Here is a 17024-nt window from a genome sequence, read left to right on the forward strand (position 1 = left end):
GGATGATGAAAGGGCTTTCTACGGGTAAGGATGGCAAAGGGTGGCAGTGACGGAAAGTCAGGCAACCTGTCCTGTCCGTCTTTTTGTATCGTGAATTGGAAAGACTGCAAGGGGGAGGGGAGTTGCTTGCGCCCTAAAGGAGGAGTTATTCAGATTCATTGCAGTGGGCGGCGGCTGCAAAACGCACCATTCTTCTTGTTTTTGCTCTGCAAAGCAGCCTTTTCAAGGGTTGGCTTGGGTGACAAAATGTCTTGTGTAGGCGTGGGTTTGTCTCCCTCTCGCTCTCTCTCCCTAAGATGTGTCCGGCATAGGCCAGGGTGCCACTCGAGGCCCAAACCAATTCTGGTTATCGCTTCTCGGCCTTTTGGCTAAGATCAAGTGTAGTGTTGTTCGAAGAGGTGGTTTAAGCTCCAGGCCACCTTAGTACAATGATACAATGCACACTGGAAGGTTGCGCTTGCTAGTACTCTGGGTGGATAGTATATTCATCTAGAGGAAAACATGGCCCTACCAGGATCGAGGCTATTAGACTGAGTAAGGGTGGGGGGCTATGGTACAACGTGCCCCAGGACTGACGACCCTGGAGTGAGTCTGAGCTTGCTGGCTTGGGACCCCGGCAAGCCTTGGGCTCTGTAGCACACCGTACCTTGCCTTTTCATACTTTTTGAGCATATTACCCTATCCCGGCCTTCTGGCTAGGAAGGGAAATTTTTATAATCCCGGTCGGAGGTCTGGTCAGCTTTGGGCTGAGAAACTAACACCCGGTTGGAGGTCTGGGTCAGCTTCGGCTGAGAAACCAACACCCGGTTGGAGGTCTGGGTCAGCTTCGGCTGAGAAACCAACACCCGGTTGGAGGTCCGGTTAGCCTTGGGCTGAGAAACCAACACCGGTTGACGGTCCGGGCAGTTTCGGCTGCGAAACCAACAACTAGTAGCTCTCTACTCCACTTGGGTAAGATGCCTGGGTGGACGCTGGGAGCAACGACAAGGCTCAACCAGGCTTCGGCTTGGGGGAGCACCGAAGATCCCTGACCCTTGCTGTGGCCTTCTGGCTCGGAGGGACGGGGTTGATTTTTGGGGACCCTCTCCTCACGGTGGGGTCCACACGAATCCTAGCCTTTGCACTGTTTTTGGTGTGACTTCGGTCATGCATTTTTTGTGGTGCTTTGGAAAGCTTCATTAAATCTGTTCTTATCAGTTTAATATCTGATACGTCCCCTATCTGGGGACCATATATTAAATGGATTTTTAGAACAGGGAGATGGAAAAAGAGCTTGCTCTGTCCACTCCACGCATTGACCTGGTATTGCAGTACCTCCAGGAACGGTGCACCCCTTCTTAACCCAGTTTCCAAAAGCAGAACTCAATTCACCTGATTCATATTAGCCCGATTTAATGAATTGGAAGAAAGCATACGTCTTCATATGCACCTCAATTTGGCCCATTCACTTTTCACACTTCCTCCTTTTGTTTTTTATCTTTCACACTTTTGACTTTCTTTATTCATCCAAATAGCAAACTCATCACCACTCAACCTGACCAACTCGGCTATGTCCCCGTGCTGCAGTTCTCTGTCTTATCTAGATCATTTGCAATTGAATGGAATAGATCCCTTTTGGACAAAGTGGATTCACCTGCTGCTGCAGTGACCACAGGTGTGATAAGATCTAGAATTGGCATCTGGTGCGATCTCTCCGCTTCCACTCCAAAGAAAGTTACCTGTTTATTCCTATCATGCATTGGTTTTTGGGGTTTTCTTTGAGTAATGATGATCTCTTTAGTAGTCTGTTGGCGCCCTCTCCTGGAGGAATAGTTTGCTTGCTCTTGGACATTCTAAAAGAGAGGTCATGATAGACATTGAGCTTCTGAGCTCAATTGGGGACAGTCATGGGTGATGAATGTTTGCAACCTACTGCGAAGCCTCATACCGCAATATAAGGAACGTCAAATACTAAGAAAGGGCGGCCTATGAAAGAATTACTACTTTCAATAAGTACACTTAAACGGCTAATTGGGAATAGAAAAACTGTAAAAAGCCCTCTGAGAAAGCCCCCCTCTAACCTTTGATAGTAAGCTTTTCTGTAGTCTGCCTGTTGATGTATTTTCCGTTTGAACTGTGCACAACATGAAGAGACGGAACACTGGCGGCTTGTCACAATGCCCCCCGATGACATCACAATAGCGCTGCTGCCTAGAAAACAAGCTGCGCAGAAGAAGTTGTTCTTTGGGTGGGAGGGTGGGCTAGTGGAAGGAGGGGGCAATCTCTTTTTTTCCCGGGTGGTAGGGGGATGACAGGAGAAGGGAAGCGGGTGGTGAGAAAGGTACAGAGGGCAGGGTTTGGGGGCTGGGAAGGAAAGGGAAAAGATTAGGGTTTGGGGATGATGAAAGGGCTTTCTACGGGTAAGGATGGCAAAGGGTGGCAGTGACGGAAAGTCAGGCAACCTGTCCTGTCCGTCTTTTTGTATCGTGAATTGGAAAGACTGCAAGGGGGAGGGGAGTTGCTTGCGCCCTAAAGGAGGAGTTATTCAGATTCATTGCAGTGGGCGGCGGCTGCAAAACGCACCATTCTTCTTGTTTTTGCTCTGCAAAGCAGCCTTTTCAAGGGTTGGCTTGGGTGACAAAATGTCTTGTGTAGGCGTGGGTTTGTCTCCCTCTCGCTCTCTCTCCCTAAGATGTGTCCGGCATAGGCCAGGGTGCCACTCGAGGCCCAAACCAATTCTGGTTATCGCTTCTCGGCCTTTTGGCTAAGATCAAGTGTAGTATCGTTCGAAAAGGTGGTTTAAGGCTCCGGCCACCTTAGTACAATGATGCAATGCACACTGGAAGGTTGCGCTTGTTAGTACTTTGGGAGGATAGTATATCCATCTAGAGGAAACCATGGCCCTACCAGGATCGAGGCTATTAGACTGAGTAAGTGTGGGGGTTATGGTGCAATGTGCCCCAGGAATGGACACCCTGGAGGGAGTCTGAACTTGCTAGGTTGGGACCCTAGTAAGCCTCAGACTCTGACGCACGCCGCGCCTTGCCTATTCATACTTTCCAAGCATATTGCCCTATCCCGGCCTTCTGGCTAAGAAGGGAAATTTTTATAATCCCGGTTGGAGGTCCGGTCAGCTTTGGGCTGAGAAACCAACACCCGGTTGGAGGTCCGGGTCAGCTTTGGCTGAGAAACCAACACCCGGTTGGAGGTCCGGTTAGCCTTGGGCTGAGAAACCAACACCCGGTTGGAGGTCCGGTCAGCCTTGGGCTGAGAAACCAACACCCGGTTGGAGGTCCGGTCAGCCTTGGGCTGAGAAACCAACACCGGTTGACGGTCCGGGCAGTCTCGGCTGCGAAACCAACGACTAGTAGCTCCCTACTCCACTTGGGTAAGATGCCTCGGTGGACGCTGGGAGCAACAACAAGGCTCAACCAGGCTTCGGCTTGGGGGAGCACCGAAGATCCCTGACCCTCGCTGTGGCCTTCTGGCTCGGAGGGACGGGGTTGATTTTTGGGGATCCTCTTCTCACGGAGGGTTCCACACGAATCCTAGCCTTTGCACTGTTTTTGGTGTGACTTCGGTCATGCATTTTTGCGGTGCTTTGGAAAGCTTCATTAAATCAAAAAATCTGTTCTTATCAGTTTAATATCTGATACGTCCCCTATCTGGGGACCATATATTAAATGGATTTTTAGAACAGGGAGATGGAAAAAGAGCTTGCTCTGTCCACTCCACGCATTGACCTGGTATTGCAGTACCTCCAGGAACGGTGCACCCCTTCTTAACCCAGTTTCCAAAAGCAGAACTCAATTCACCTGATTCATATTAGCCCGATTTAATGAATTGGAAGAAAGCATACGTCTTCATATGCACCTCAATTTGGCCCATTCACTTTTCACACTTCCTCCTTTTGTTTTTTATCTTTCACACTTTTGACTTTCTTTATTCATCCAAATAGCAAACTCATCACCACTCAACCTGACCAACTCGGCTATGTCCCCGTGCTGCAGTTCTCTGTCTTATCTAGATCATTTGCAATTGAATGGAATAGATCCCTTTTGGACAAAGTGGATTCACCTGCTGCTGCAGTGACCACAGGTGTGATAAGATCTAGAATTGGCATCTGGTGCGATCTCTCCGCTTCCACTCCAAAGAAAGTTACCTGTTTATTCCTATCATGCATTGGTTTTTGGGGTTTTCTTTGAGTAATGATGATCTCTTTAGTAGTCTGTTGGCGCCCTCTCCTGGAGGAATAGTTTGCTTGCTCTTGGACATTCTAAAAGAGAGGTCATGATAGACATTGAGCTTCTGAGCTCAATTGGGGACAGTCATGGGTGATGAATGTTTGCAACCTACTGCGAAGCCTCATACCGCAATATAAGGAACGTCAAATACTAAGAAAGGGCGGCCTATGAAAGAATTACTACTTTCAATAAGTACACTTAAACGGCTAATTGGGAATAGAAAAACTGTAAAAAGCCCTCTGAGAAAGCCCCCCTCTAACCTTTGATAGTAAGCTTTTCTGTAGTCTGCCTGTTGATGTATTTTCCGTTTGAACTGTGCACAACATGAAGAGACGGAACACTGGCGGCTTGTCACAATGCCCCCCGATGACATCACAATAGCGCTGCTGCCTAGAAAACAAGCTGCGCAGAAGAAGTTGTTCTTTGGGTGGGAGGGTGGGCTAGTGGAAGGAGGGGGCAATCTCTTTTTTTCCCGGGTGGTAGGGGGATGACAGGAGAAGGGAAGCGGGTGGTGAGAAAGGTACAGAGGGCAGGGTTTGGGGGCTGGGAAGGAAAGGGAAAAGATTAGGGTTTGGGGATGATGAAAGGGCTTTCTACGGGTAAGGATGGCAAAGGGTGGCAGTGACGGAAAGTCAGGCAACCTGTCCTGTCCGTCTTTTTGTATCGTGAATTGGAAAGACTGCAAGGGGGAGGGGAGTTGCTTGCGCCCTAAAGGAGGAGTTATTCAGATTCATTGCAGTGGGCGGCGGCTGCAAAACGCACCATTCTTCTTGTTTTTGCTCTGCAAAGCAGCCTTTTCAAGGGTTGGCTTGGGTGACAAAATGTCTTGTGTAGGCGTGGGTTTGTCTCCCTCTCGCTCTCTCTCCCTAAGATGTGTCCGGCATAGGCCAGGGTGCCACTCGAGGCCCAAACCAATTCTGGTTATCGCTTCTCGGCCTTTTGGCTAAGATCAAGTGTAGTCCCTTCCTTGGGTTTGCCTTGGTCTTGGCTGGGAGGGGCCCGGGCTTGCACAACCGCCGGCCTCGGGGATTGTTGCGCCTTTTGGTGCTTACGTCCCCTTCTGGCTGGTGGTTCCTGGGCTCGGGAGGCGATCACCTGCGGCACTGCGCTTTTGTGTGGTGGCCGATGACCGTTTTCTGAAATTTGCGGATGTAATCTCATCTGTGAGGCTCGGCAGATGCAATGCACACTGGAAGGTTGCGCTTGCTAGTACTCTTGATGTATAGTATATTCATCTAGAGGAAAACATGGCCCTACCAGGATCGAGGCTATTAGACTGAGTAAGTGTGGGGGCTATGGTGCAATGTGCCCCAGGACTGACGACCCTGGAGTGAGTCTGAGCTTGCTGGCTTGGGACCCCGGCGAGCCTTGGTCTCTGTAGCACACCGTACCTTGCCCTTTCATACTTTCTGAGCATATTGCTCTATCCCGGCCTTCTGGCTAGGAAGGGAAATTTTTATAATCATGGTCGGAGGTCCGTTCAGCTTTGGGCTGAGAAACCAACACCCGGTTGGAGGTCCGGGTCAGCTTCGGCTGAGAAACCAACACCCGGTTGGAGGTCTGGGTCAGCTTCGGCTGAGAAACCAACACCCGGTTGGAGGTCCGGGTCAGCTTCGGCTGAGAAACCAACACCCGGTTGGAGGTCCGGTTAGCTTTGGGCTGAGAAACCAACACCGGTTGACGGTCCGGGCAGTTTCGGCTGCGAAACCAACAACTAGTAGCTCTCTACTCCACTTGGGTAAGATGCCTGGGTGGACGCTGGGAGCAACGACAAGGCTCAACCAGGCTTCGGCTTGGGGGAGCACCGAAGATCCCTGACCCTTGCTGTGGCCTTCTGGCTCGGAGGGACGGGGTTGATTTTTGGGGACCCTCTCCTCACGGAGGGGTCCACACGAATCCTAGCCTTTGCACTGTTTTTGGTGTGACTTCGGTCATGCATTTTTTGCGGTGCTTTGGAAAGCTTCATTAAATCATAAATCAAAATCTGTTCTTATCAGTTTAATATCTGATACGTCCCCTATCTGGGGACCATATATTAAATGGATTTTTAGAACAGGGAGATGGAAAAAGAGCTTGCTCTGTCCACTCCACGCATTGACCTGGTATTGCAGTACCTCCAGGAACGGTGCACCCCTTCTTAACCCAGTTTCCAAAAGCAGAACTCAATTCACCTGATTCATATTAGCCCGATTTAATGAATTGGAAGAAAGCATACGTCTTCATATGCACCTCAATTTGGCCCATTCACTTTTCACACTTCCTCCTTTTGTTTTTTATCTTTCACACTTTTGACTTTCTTTATTCATCCAAATAGCAAACTCATCACCACTCAACCTGACCAACTCGGCTATGTCCCCGTGCTGCAGTTCTCTGTCTTATCTAGATCATTTGCAATTGAATGGAATAGATCCCTTTTGGACAAAGTGGATTCACCTGCTGCTGCAGTGACCACAGGTGTGATAAGATCTAGAATTGGCATCTGGTGCGATCTCTCCGCTTCCACTCCAAAGAAAGTTACCTGTTTATTCCTATCATGCATTGGTTTTTGGGGTTTTCTTTGAGTAATGATGATCTCTTTAGTAGTCTGTTGGCGCCCTCTCCTGGAGGAATAGTTTGCTTGCTCTTGGACATTCTAAAAGAGAGGTCATGATAGACATTGAGCTTCTGAGCTCAATTGGGGACAGTCATGGGTGATGAATGTTTGCAACCTACTGCGAAGCCTCATACCGCAATATAAGGAACGTCAAATACTAAGAAAGGGCGGCCTATGAAAGAATTACTACTTTCAATAAGTACACTTAAACGGCTAATTGGGATTAAAAAAACTGTAAAAAGCCCTCTGAGAAAGCCCCCCTCTAACCTTTGATAGTAAGCTTTTCTGTAGTCTGCCTGTTGATGTATTTTCCGTTTGAACTGTGCACAACATGAAGAGACGGAACACTGGCGGCTTGTCACAATGCCCCCGCTGACATCACAATAGCGCTGCTGCCTAGAAAACAAGCTGCGCAGAAGAAGTTGTTCTTTGGGTGGGAGGGTGGGCTAGTGGAAGGAGGGGGCAATCTCTTTTTTTCCCGGGTGGTAGGGGGATGACAGGAGAAGGGAAGCGGGTGGTGAGAAAGGTACAGAGGGCAGGGTTTGGGGGCTGGGAAGGAAAGGGAAAAGATTAGGGTTTGGGGATGATGAAAGGGCTTTCTACGGGTAAGGATGGCAAAGGGTGGCAGTGACGGAAAGTCAGGCAACCTGTCCTGTCCGTCTTTTTGTATCGTGAATTGGAAAGACTGCAAGGGGGAGGGGAGTTGCTTGCGCCCTAAAGGAGGAGTTATTCAGATTCATTGCAGTGGGCGGCGGCTGCAAAACGCACCATTCTTCTTGTTTTTGCTCTGCAAAGCAGCCTTTTCAAGGGTTGGCTTGGGTGACAAAATGTCTTGTGTAGGCGTGGGTTTGTCTCCCTCTCGCTCTCTCTCCCTAAGATGTGTCCGGCATAGGCCAGGGTGCCACTCGAGGCCCAAACCAATTCTGGTTATCGCTTCTCGGCCTTTTGGCTAAGATCAAGTGTAGTATCGTTCGAAAAGGTGGTTTAAGGCTCCGGCCACCTTAGTACAATAATGCAATGCACACTGGAAGGTTGCGCTTGTTAGTACTTTGGGAGGATAGTATATCCATCTAGAGGAAACCATGGCCCTACCAGGATCGAGGCTATTAGACTGAGTAAGTGTGGGGGTTATGGTGCAATGTGCCCCAGGAATGGACACCCTGGAGGGAGTCTGAACTTGCTAGGTTGGGACCCTGGTAAGCCTCAGACTCTGTCGCACGCCGCGCCTTGCCTATTCATACTTTCCAAGCATATTGCCCTATCCCGGCCTTCTGGCTAAGAAGGGAAATTTTTATAATCCCGGTCGGAGGTCCGGTCAGCTTTGGGCTGAGAAACCAACACCCGGTTGGAGGTTCGGTCAGCCTTGGGCTGAGAAACCAACACCCGGTTGGAGGTCCGGTCAGCCTTGGGCTGAGAAACCAACACCCGGTTGGAGGTCCGGTCAGCCTTGGGCTGAGAAACCAACACCGGTTGACGGTCCGGGCAGTCTCGGCTGCGAAACCAACGACTAGTAGCTCCCTACTCCACTTGGGTAAGATGCCTCGGTGGACGCTGGGTGCAACAACAAGGCTCAACCAGGCTTCGGCTTGGGGGAGCACCGAAGATCCCTGACCCTCGCTGTGGCCTTCTGGCTCGGAGGGACGGGGTTGATTTTTGGGGATCCTCTTCTCACGGAGGGGTCCACACGAATCCTAGCCTTTGCACTGTTTTTGGTGTGACTTCGGTCATGCATTTTTGCGGTGCTTTGGAAAGCTTCATTAAATCAAAAAATCTGTTCTTATCAGTTTAATATCTGATACGTCCCCTATCTGGGGACCATATATTAAATGGATTTTTGAACAGGGAGATGGAAAAAGAGCTTGCTCTGTCCACTCCACGCATTGACCTGGTATTGCAGTACCTCCAGGACCGGTGCACCCCTTCTTAACCCAGTTTCCAAAAGCAGAACTCAATTCACCTGATTCATATTAGCCCGATTAATGAATTGAAATGAATTTTTATCTTTCACACTTTTTACTTGCTTTATTCATCCAAATAGCAAACTCATCACCACTCAACTTCACCAACTCTGCTATGTCCCGTGCAGTATCTTATTCTCAGTCTAATCTAGATCATGTGCAATTGAATGGAACAGATCCCTTTTGGACAAAGTGGATTCAGCTGCTGCAGTGACCACAGGTGTGAGAAGATCTACAATTGGCATCTGGTGCTATCTCTCTGCTTCCACTCCAAATAAAGTTACCTGTTTATTCCTATCATGCATTGTTGTTTGGTGTTTTCTTTGAGCAATGATGCTGTCTTTAGTGGTCTGTTGGCTCCCCCTCCTGGAGGAAGAGTTTGCTTGCTCTTGGACATTCTAAAAGAGTGGTCATGATAGACATTTAGCTTCTGAGCCCAATTGGGGACAGTCATGGGTGATGAATGTGTTGCAACCTGCTGCGAAGCCTAATACCACAATATAAGGAACGTCAAATACTAAGAATGGGCGGCCTATGAAAGAATTAGTACTTTCATTAAGTATACTAAACCGGCTAATTGGGAATAGACAAACTGTAAAAAGCCCTCTGAAAAAGCCCCTCTCTAACCTTTGTTAGTAAGCTTTTCTGTAGCCTGCCTGTTGATGTATTTTCCGTTTGAACAGTGCACAACATGAAGAGACGGAACACTGGCGGCTTGTCACAATGCCCCCCGCTGACATCACAATAGCGCTGCTGCCTAGAAAGCCAGCTGCGCAGCAGAAGTTGTTCTTTGGGTGGGAGGGTGGGCTAGTGGAAGGAGGGGGCAAGCTCTTTTTTTTTCCGGGTGCTAGGGGAATGACAGGAGAAGGGATGCGGGTGGTGAGACGGGTACAGAGGGCAGGGTTTGGGGCTGGGAAGGGAAGGGAAAAGATTAGGGTTTGGGGATGATGAAAGGGGTTTCTACAGGTAAGGATGGCAAAGGGTAGCAGTGACGGAAAGTCAGGCAACCTGTCCTGTCCGTCTTTTTGTACCATGAATTGGAAAGACTGCAAGGGGGGGGGAGGGGAGGTGCTTGTGCCAAAAAGGAGGAGTTATTCAGATTCATTGCAGTGGGCGGCGGCTGCAAAATGCACCATTCTTCTTGTTTTTGCTCTGCAAAGCAGCCTTTTCAAGGGTTGGCTTGGGTGACAAAATGTCTTCTGTAGGCGTGGGTTTGTCTCCCTCTCCCTAAGATGTGTCCGGCATAGGCCAGGGTGCCACTCGAGGCCCAAACCAATTCTGGTTATCGCTTCTCGGCCTTTTGGCTAAGATCAAGTGTAGTATCTGTTCTTATCAGAACAAACTGAGCTAGCTACACTTGACGAGATACGATCAGGGAGACGAGCTCCGAAGCCCAGCCGAGACCGGAAGAGGGTGATCGGACGGAAGAAGAGCTTGGCAGAAAGAAGCAAGAAGACGAAGGCTCGGAGAAGACTTGGGGAGACCAGAGGAACTTCGAGGAGGAACACAGCGGGAGAAGACACCCGGAGAAGAATCCAAGATCCAGCTCCGGGAACTCAAGCAGGAACCAGCCATGGCAAGCAAGCCAGAGAAGGCAGCCAAGAAGGCTCAGGACCCAGGGACCTCCAGGAAGGCTCATCCAGAGGCTTCTTCGGCCCAAGAGGCCCCTACCTCCGACGCCAGCCAGCCGGAGGGAGCCCGGACGCCGCCTGAAAAGGCTCCAACCCTGGAGCCTTGGATGCGGCAGACGGTCGCCCTGAAGCTAAAGGCGGTGGATGGTAGGTTGCCGGACATGTCCAGCGACGTGTTCTGCAAGAAGATGATTCTGGATCAGGGCTTCTCCAGGGCGGAAACCCTGAGTGTCCAGACCTTCATGACTGGCATTTTTCTGGTAACCTTTGCCACGGTGAATGCCTGCAGGAGATACTGGGAGGCGATGAATGCAGCGATGCCGGACTCCCCTTTTCATTCTTTTTTAGGATCCTGTCCTATACAGAGGGATGAGAAGAGGATCACGGTCTCCATGCGGAACCCGCACACCCCAGGAAGAGACATCTCCACGTTCCTGGGACGTCTCTGCACAGTGGTGAGGGAGCCATCCCACATCCTTAACGGCAACGGATTCTGGACGGGTAAGTGGTCAGTAACCGTTCGACTCTACAGGGAACCAGCATCCGAGGATGGTCTCCAGCACCTGCCCCCGACATTCTCTCTGGGAAACTCCTTTGGTCTCATCTACTACCCGGACATGCCACACAACTGCAGGAAATGTGGCGGGAAAGGGCATTCGATGAAGACCTGCAAGGAGGACGCCTGCAGGGTTTGCCGGGTGACGGGACACAGCTCCAAGGACTGCCCAAAGAAGAAGACTTGCAACCTATGTGGACAGGCGGACCACCTTTACAAGGACTGCCCACAGCGGGAGAAATCCTGGGCAAGGGTTGCCGCGGTGACCCAGTATCGGGTAGTCACAGCTTCGTCGACCAAGGCAGCTACGACCAAGGCCACAGAGGCCAAGGACAAGGCGGCCAAGAACCCGGCTACCGAGGCTCCAGCCGATGCCCCAGCAGCCACGGAGTCCAGGAAAAAGGGTAAGAAAACTGTTGCCCCCTCCCTGGTCCCCCCCCCTGTCACCCCTGTCCAAACCCCTCCCCCCCCGGCCAACCCTACTGAGGATTCCACTACCTCCACCTCATTTCCCTACTCCTCAGTTGGTCTCCTCACCCCCCCCCCAAAGCCCACTCTCCCTCCCCAGACCATGAGAGCAGAGGACCTCAGCACTCTTGCACTTTTCACCGAGGAGGATTTTCCAGCTCTTGTCTCCTCAGGTACTGGCCAAAGGAAAAGGAAGGTGGAAGATAGTCCTGTCGCAGAACCTTCCAAGCTGTTCATTGTGGATCCCAATCCACCCCAGGAAGAGGAGGATGGCCTCCTCCCAGAACCGGACGTGTTGGAGCAGATGGTGGAGTCCCTTGTGGCCGAAGAAGAAATGGAGGAGTCGGAAGCCACTGAGGCACCATCCCTGCTCGATCAGCTAGAAGAAGAGGGTCTGCTGGAGATACCCTTACCAGCAGGTGCCAAAGAGGAAGAACCGCCCGACCGGAGTGGTAACTAAGGCACACCGCCTGCGCTAACTTTCTCTTTCCTCCAATGACTGCTAACATTAACATCTTTTCCATTAATGTTAGGAGCATCAGAGACAAGTTCCGACGTCAGACAATTTTTGCGTTCCTTAACACTCAGTCTAGTGATGTATTTTTCCTGCAGGAATGCTCCCTTCCCTCCTCTAGGTCCTTCAACCATCTGGCCAGGGAGTGGACCCATGGCCCATCCTACTGGTCCGGCGGAGGCGACTGTAGGTCCGCGGGGGTCGCCGTGCTGATCAGGGGAAGCGCCTTCACATTGGACTCTGTTCAGGAAATCGTCTGCGGCAGGTTACTGCTCGTGGATGGCACCTGGGCGGGAGAACCTGTCAGGTTCATCAATGTGTATGCTTCTCCTGTGAAGAGCGATCGACTGGAGCTCCTCCAAGCCCTGCGCCCTCAGCTCGCTACCGCCAGGACGGTAGTGATGGCCGGGGATTTCAACTGCCCGATTGAGGAGGATGGACGCAGTTCTGGAACGGCTGCCAAGTTGGACGTCACATCCAAACTGCTCATTGAGATGGTGACCGAAGCCTCTCTTGTGGACGTTGTTGGCTCCATCGGACACGGATACGTGAACTATTCATGGTGCCGATCCGATGGCTCGCTGCGTTCCAGGATTGACTTTGTGTTTACCTCTCGGGCGGTTGGGCGGAGTGGGCACTCGATGGTCCCCTGCTTCTTCTCTGACCACAGAGCCATTCACTTTCAAGGTGTGCTGGGCCATGGCTTCCCCATTGGCCCGGGCTCCTGGAAGCTGAACTGCTCTCTGCTGGAAAAGGGTGAGATTCTGGAGGAGCTTAGAGCTGCCTACTCCACGTGGCGGGCCTACAAGGCGGGCTTCCAGTCTGTTTCTGACTGGTGGGAATACGTTAAACTCGAGTTCCGTTTCTTCTTTCAGGCAAAGAGCCAACAACAGGCGTGTCTGAAGAGGAGGGACTTCAGGAGACTCCAGCGTGAGCTGCGTTCCCTGCAGGACCTTCTTCGATGCGGCTGGGACGTGAGAGAGGAGCTGGAGGAGACTAAGAGGAGCCTGAAAAGGCACTTCGAGGAGGAGTCCGAGCGAATTGTCTTCCGTTCCAAAGTGGAGAACCTGGAGAAGGGTGAGAAATGTAACTCGTTCTTTTTCAGGAAACTCCACGCCGGTCACACGCCCATGAATGAACTACGAGACGAGAGTGGAAGCATGCGACGCGGGAAAGAGAACGTGATGAAGGTCGTCAGCGACTTCTACAGCGAACTCTACGCCCGCAAGACTACTGACCCCGAGGCCGCCGATAAGTTCCTGTCAGGTATCACTAACCATCTTGACCCTGCAGACGCGGCGGCCATGGATGTTCCTCTGACGGTGGACGAGCTGCTCTCGGCCGCCAAATCCTTTAGTTCTGGCAGGACACCGGGCAGTGACGGCCTCCCAGCAGAGCTCTATGTAGCGCTGGGAGACCTAATCTGTCCGGACCTGTTAGGGCTGTATGAGGAGATGGTGGTGGAGGGCAGAATGCCTCCATCTCTGAGGGAAGGAATGGTCACGATCCTGTACAAGCGTAAAGGAGAGAGGTGCGACCTGAAGAATTGGCGTCCCATCACCCTTCTGAACGTCGACTACAAGATCCTGGCCAAGACGATGGCAACGAGATTGAAGACTGTTATCGGACGGATCATCCACCCGGATCAGACCTGCGGCATCCCCGGACGTCGCATCGCAGACAGCCTGGCTCTCATGCGGGACACGGTCGAGTACATCAAAGCCCGACGGGTGCACGCAGCCCTGATCTCGTTGGATCAGGAAAAGGCCTTCGACCGTGTTTCCCATGAGTTCCTGGGCAAAGCTCTGCACAGGTTAGGTTTGGGTAACATGTTTTGCTTGTATGTCCAACTAATGTATTTTGATATTCACAGCTCGGTGTTGGTAAACGGCTGGAAGACTGACCCCTTCCCGGTCCTCTCAGGGGTCAGACAAGGCTGTCCTCTGTCACCTCTTCTTTTTGTTTGTGTTATAGAACTCTTTGCAGAGGCTATCCGGCGGAATGGAGAGATCAGAGGGATCACCGCACCAGGACCAGAACGCTTCGAGGTCAAGTGCTCGCTCTACATGGACGACGTGACCGTCTTCTGCGCGGACCGGCGCTCAGTCGACACCCTCGTCCAGACCTGTGAGACCTTCGGACGGGCTTCGGGAGCCAAAGTCAACTGCGGGAAGTCGGAAGCCATGCTCTTCAGGGACTGGCAGCCGGCCTCTTCCGCCCCCTTCCCTTTCAGCATCCAGCCGGATTTCATCAAGGTTCTTGGAGTCTGGTTCGGGAAGGAAGGAGCAGCCCTCAAGTCCTGGGAGGAACGCTTGACCAAGATCACCCAACGGATCGGTCTGTGGAGCCTCAGACGCCTCACCTGTGAGGGCAAAGCACTGGTCCTGCGTAACGAGGTACTGCCCGTGCTGCAGTACACGGCCCAGGCCTGGCCCCCCCTTGCCACCGTGTGCAGGGCCATTACCAGGACGGTGTTTCGTTTTGTCTGGGGATCCAAGATGGACAGAGTAAAGCGGAGCATCATGTACAAGGATCCTCGCAAGGGTGGGAAGGGCGTACCCGATATCCCCACCTTCCTGCGATCCTCCTTCGTATGTGACTGCGTTCGCCGAACTCTGCGAGTCAAGAGAGGTTCCGCGGGTGGGTCCATGTCTCGCTTCTTCCTGCTCCCCCTTTGGAGACGGTTAGGCTGGGACAAGTGGGACAGCTCCTTCCCCTACAACTGGACGGCGCCATGGTTCTACGGAGACGTGGTTCGGTTTGTGAGGGAACACCAACTGGAGGGACTCAAGCCTGATTTGTGGAAGCCAAAGACTATCCACAAACTCATCAGAGCCAAGGACGAAATGGAGAACATTCCAGGACTTCATCACGACACACTGGAGACTGTTTGGACAAACGTGTCATCGGCTGGATTGACCAACGGGCACAAGGACTTGTCATGGATGGCGATACAGGGCGGACTGCCCGTCCGGTCATTCATGCACGCCCGGAACCTGTGCAAAACCCGGTACTGCCCAAGGTGCCCCTTCGTGGAGGAAACATCGCTGCACGCCTTTTGGGACTGCCGTTTCGCACAGCGCCTGTTGGTTGCCCTGGAGGATGACCTGAGGAACTCCGTCCCCAGAGGGAGCCTATCGTACCATTCCGTACTTTATGGACTCTTCCCTGGGACTCACACCGTTGGAGCCATCCAGGAGGCTTGGCGCCTTATGAACTGCTTTAAGGACGCTATTTGGGTCGCCAGGAACCGGCTCATCTTGAAGAGGGAGAGGATGTCTATCCAGGATTGCCGCAGGCTGATCCACAGCCTGCTCAGAGACTATTCCATCATGGACAGTCCGGACGACAGCGCCGAGGAGGAGGTTTAGACCTCTTCCATGCCCCCTCCCTCCTTTTCCCGTTATGTGCGTCTTTCAATAAAGCTTCGGGCCTGTGATTTCCCCACCCTATCCCCCTTTTCCCCTACCCCCATCCCCCAATCGCCGGTTCGTCGTTATTTATTGTCTAACTTTTTCTTTCAGCTTGAGTGTTATGGATAAGCATAGGAGCGTGATGTATAGTTTAGTGCGTCGTACTCTATGGCTATGTAAGAAGGATTGTATATTTCTGTGTGTACGGGGCTGCGGCACCGTACACGGTTTGTTACCTTTTTGTGAGTAGTGCATGATAATAAAGATGCTGTTAAATCAAAAAATTGGCCTTTTGGCTAAGATCAAGTGTAGTGTTGTTCGAAGAGGTGGTTTAAGCTCCAGGCCACCTTAGTACAATGATACAATACACACTGGAAGGTTGCGCTTGCTAGTACTCTGGGTGGATAGTATATTCATCTAGTGGAAAACATGGCCCTACCAGGATCGAGGCTATTAGACTGAGTAAGGATGGGGGGCTATGGTACAACGTGCCCCAGGACTGACGACCCTGGAGTGAGTCTGAGCTTGCTGGCTTGGGACCCCGGCAAGCCTTGGGCTCTGTAGCACACCGTTGGATTTGGTACGCCCAAAGGTGATGGTGTGTTTTTTTTTTTTTTCCCTATTTATTATGTGTTTCATTCTGTTAACATAAGTCTATGACTAAGGGCCACACTGGCCTGAAACGCGTAAGACGTTGCCTTTTAACCTTGGATGTCCCTCTAACGCATGTTAGTTTTAACATTTTTTTCCAATAAAATGAGTTTTTAAAAAAAAAAATTATTACACTTTTTGGACGTTGTTGCTGGATTAGGAAAGGAATTTCCATTGCTATCTATCCCACTTCTCTGAACACGGAGTTCATGTCCTTGCACCGTCCTGAAGTCTGGAGCCAGATGGAATAATCATGTGGGTGAGCGGAAAAAAAACTTTTTCTACTACTACTATGGTGTCTGTTTCCTGCTCCCCTTGGATGTGATTTTTTTCTCCTATTAATGGATGATTGTGGCATTAAATTGTCTGGACTTTGATCAATAGACTGGCTCTGGAGCACATATATTCTAGTGATTGCTTTGATATATTTATTGAATTGTTTGAAAAAACCTTTGTCACCTTTACAGTATCAGAATGGCCTTTTTTAATCCGGATAACACTGATAGACTCAATAGGGCAGCTGCCATTTTTTCTATGGATTGCTCTTCCACTGGTGTTGAACCTGTTGATTTCAAGGAATGTCTGCAGAAAATGGAAAAATCCATGTCTTCCAGGGTGCGCACCTGGTGGGACTGCATGACGCTGCAAAAGTATGTTGAAAATTCTATGATACCGCGGGGTCTGCGAATTAAAAAGCAGCCCACCTTTATGTTTGATGCAGAATTCTTAGTGTCATGGAATGCTATATTGTCAGAGTGTTCCACCAAATTAATGAATCTTATAGTGGAAAAAGAGCAATCCAGAATTGTAGCTTTGGAGGAAGAGATTAAAGAACTGGATGCATCACTCACAAAATATAAGGATGATTCCTCCTATGTAAAGCTAAAAAAGGATGTTTATGAGCGGCTTGAAAAATTGGAAAATAACATCACTGAAACCAAGCGCAGGAAGTTCACTCGAGACAGGAGGGATTATGAGAATAATGAAGTTTACACCTGGCGGGACAGTAGAAATTTG

The 17024-nt window shown here is 50.9% G+C and overlaps 3 non-coding genes and 4 pseudogenes across 3 annotated transcripts; all 7 read left to right on the forward strand.

Moving 5' to 3' along the window:
• Positions 1-1151: 1151 nt before the first annotated feature.
• Positions 1152-1336, forward strand: LOC142313392 (U2 spliceosomal RNA). Its single transcript, XR_012754437.1, has one exon. It is a non-coding gene; the product is annotated as a U2 spliceosomal RNA (small nuclear RNA).
• A 1387-nt stretch (positions 1337-2723) lies between these two features.
• On the forward strand, positions 2724-2865 carry LOC142313473 (U2 spliceosomal RNA; annotated as a pseudogene).
• A 697-nt stretch (positions 2866-3562) lies between these two features.
• LOC142313381 (U2 spliceosomal RNA) lies at positions 3563-3759 on the forward strand. Its single transcript, XR_012754427.1, has one exon. It is a non-coding gene; the product is annotated as a U2 spliceosomal RNA (small nuclear RNA).
• Positions 3760-6156: 2397 nt separating this feature from the next.
• LOC142313389 (U2 spliceosomal RNA) lies at positions 6157-6359 on the forward strand (annotated as a pseudogene).
• A 1386-nt stretch (positions 6360-7745) lies between these two features.
• Positions 7746-7887, forward strand: LOC142313476 (U2 spliceosomal RNA; annotated as a pseudogene).
• A 655-nt stretch (positions 7888-8542) lies between these two features.
• Positions 8543-8738, forward strand: LOC142313397 (U2 spliceosomal RNA). Its single transcript, XR_012754440.1, has one exon. It is a non-coding gene; the product is annotated as a U2 spliceosomal RNA (small nuclear RNA).
• A 1320-nt stretch (positions 8739-10058) lies between these two features.
• LOC142313462 (U2 spliceosomal RNA) lies at positions 10059-10148 on the forward strand (annotated as a pseudogene).
• Positions 10149-17024: the final 6876 nt, after the last annotated feature.

The sequence above is a fragment of the Anomaloglossus baeobatrachus genome, chromosome 5 (assembly GCF_048569485.1).
Source record: "Anomaloglossus baeobatrachus isolate aAnoBae1 chromosome 5, aAnoBae1.hap1, whole genome shotgun sequence".
NCBI lineage: Eukaryota > Metazoa > Chordata > Amphibia > Anura > Aromobatidae > Anomaloglossus > Anomaloglossus baeobatrachus.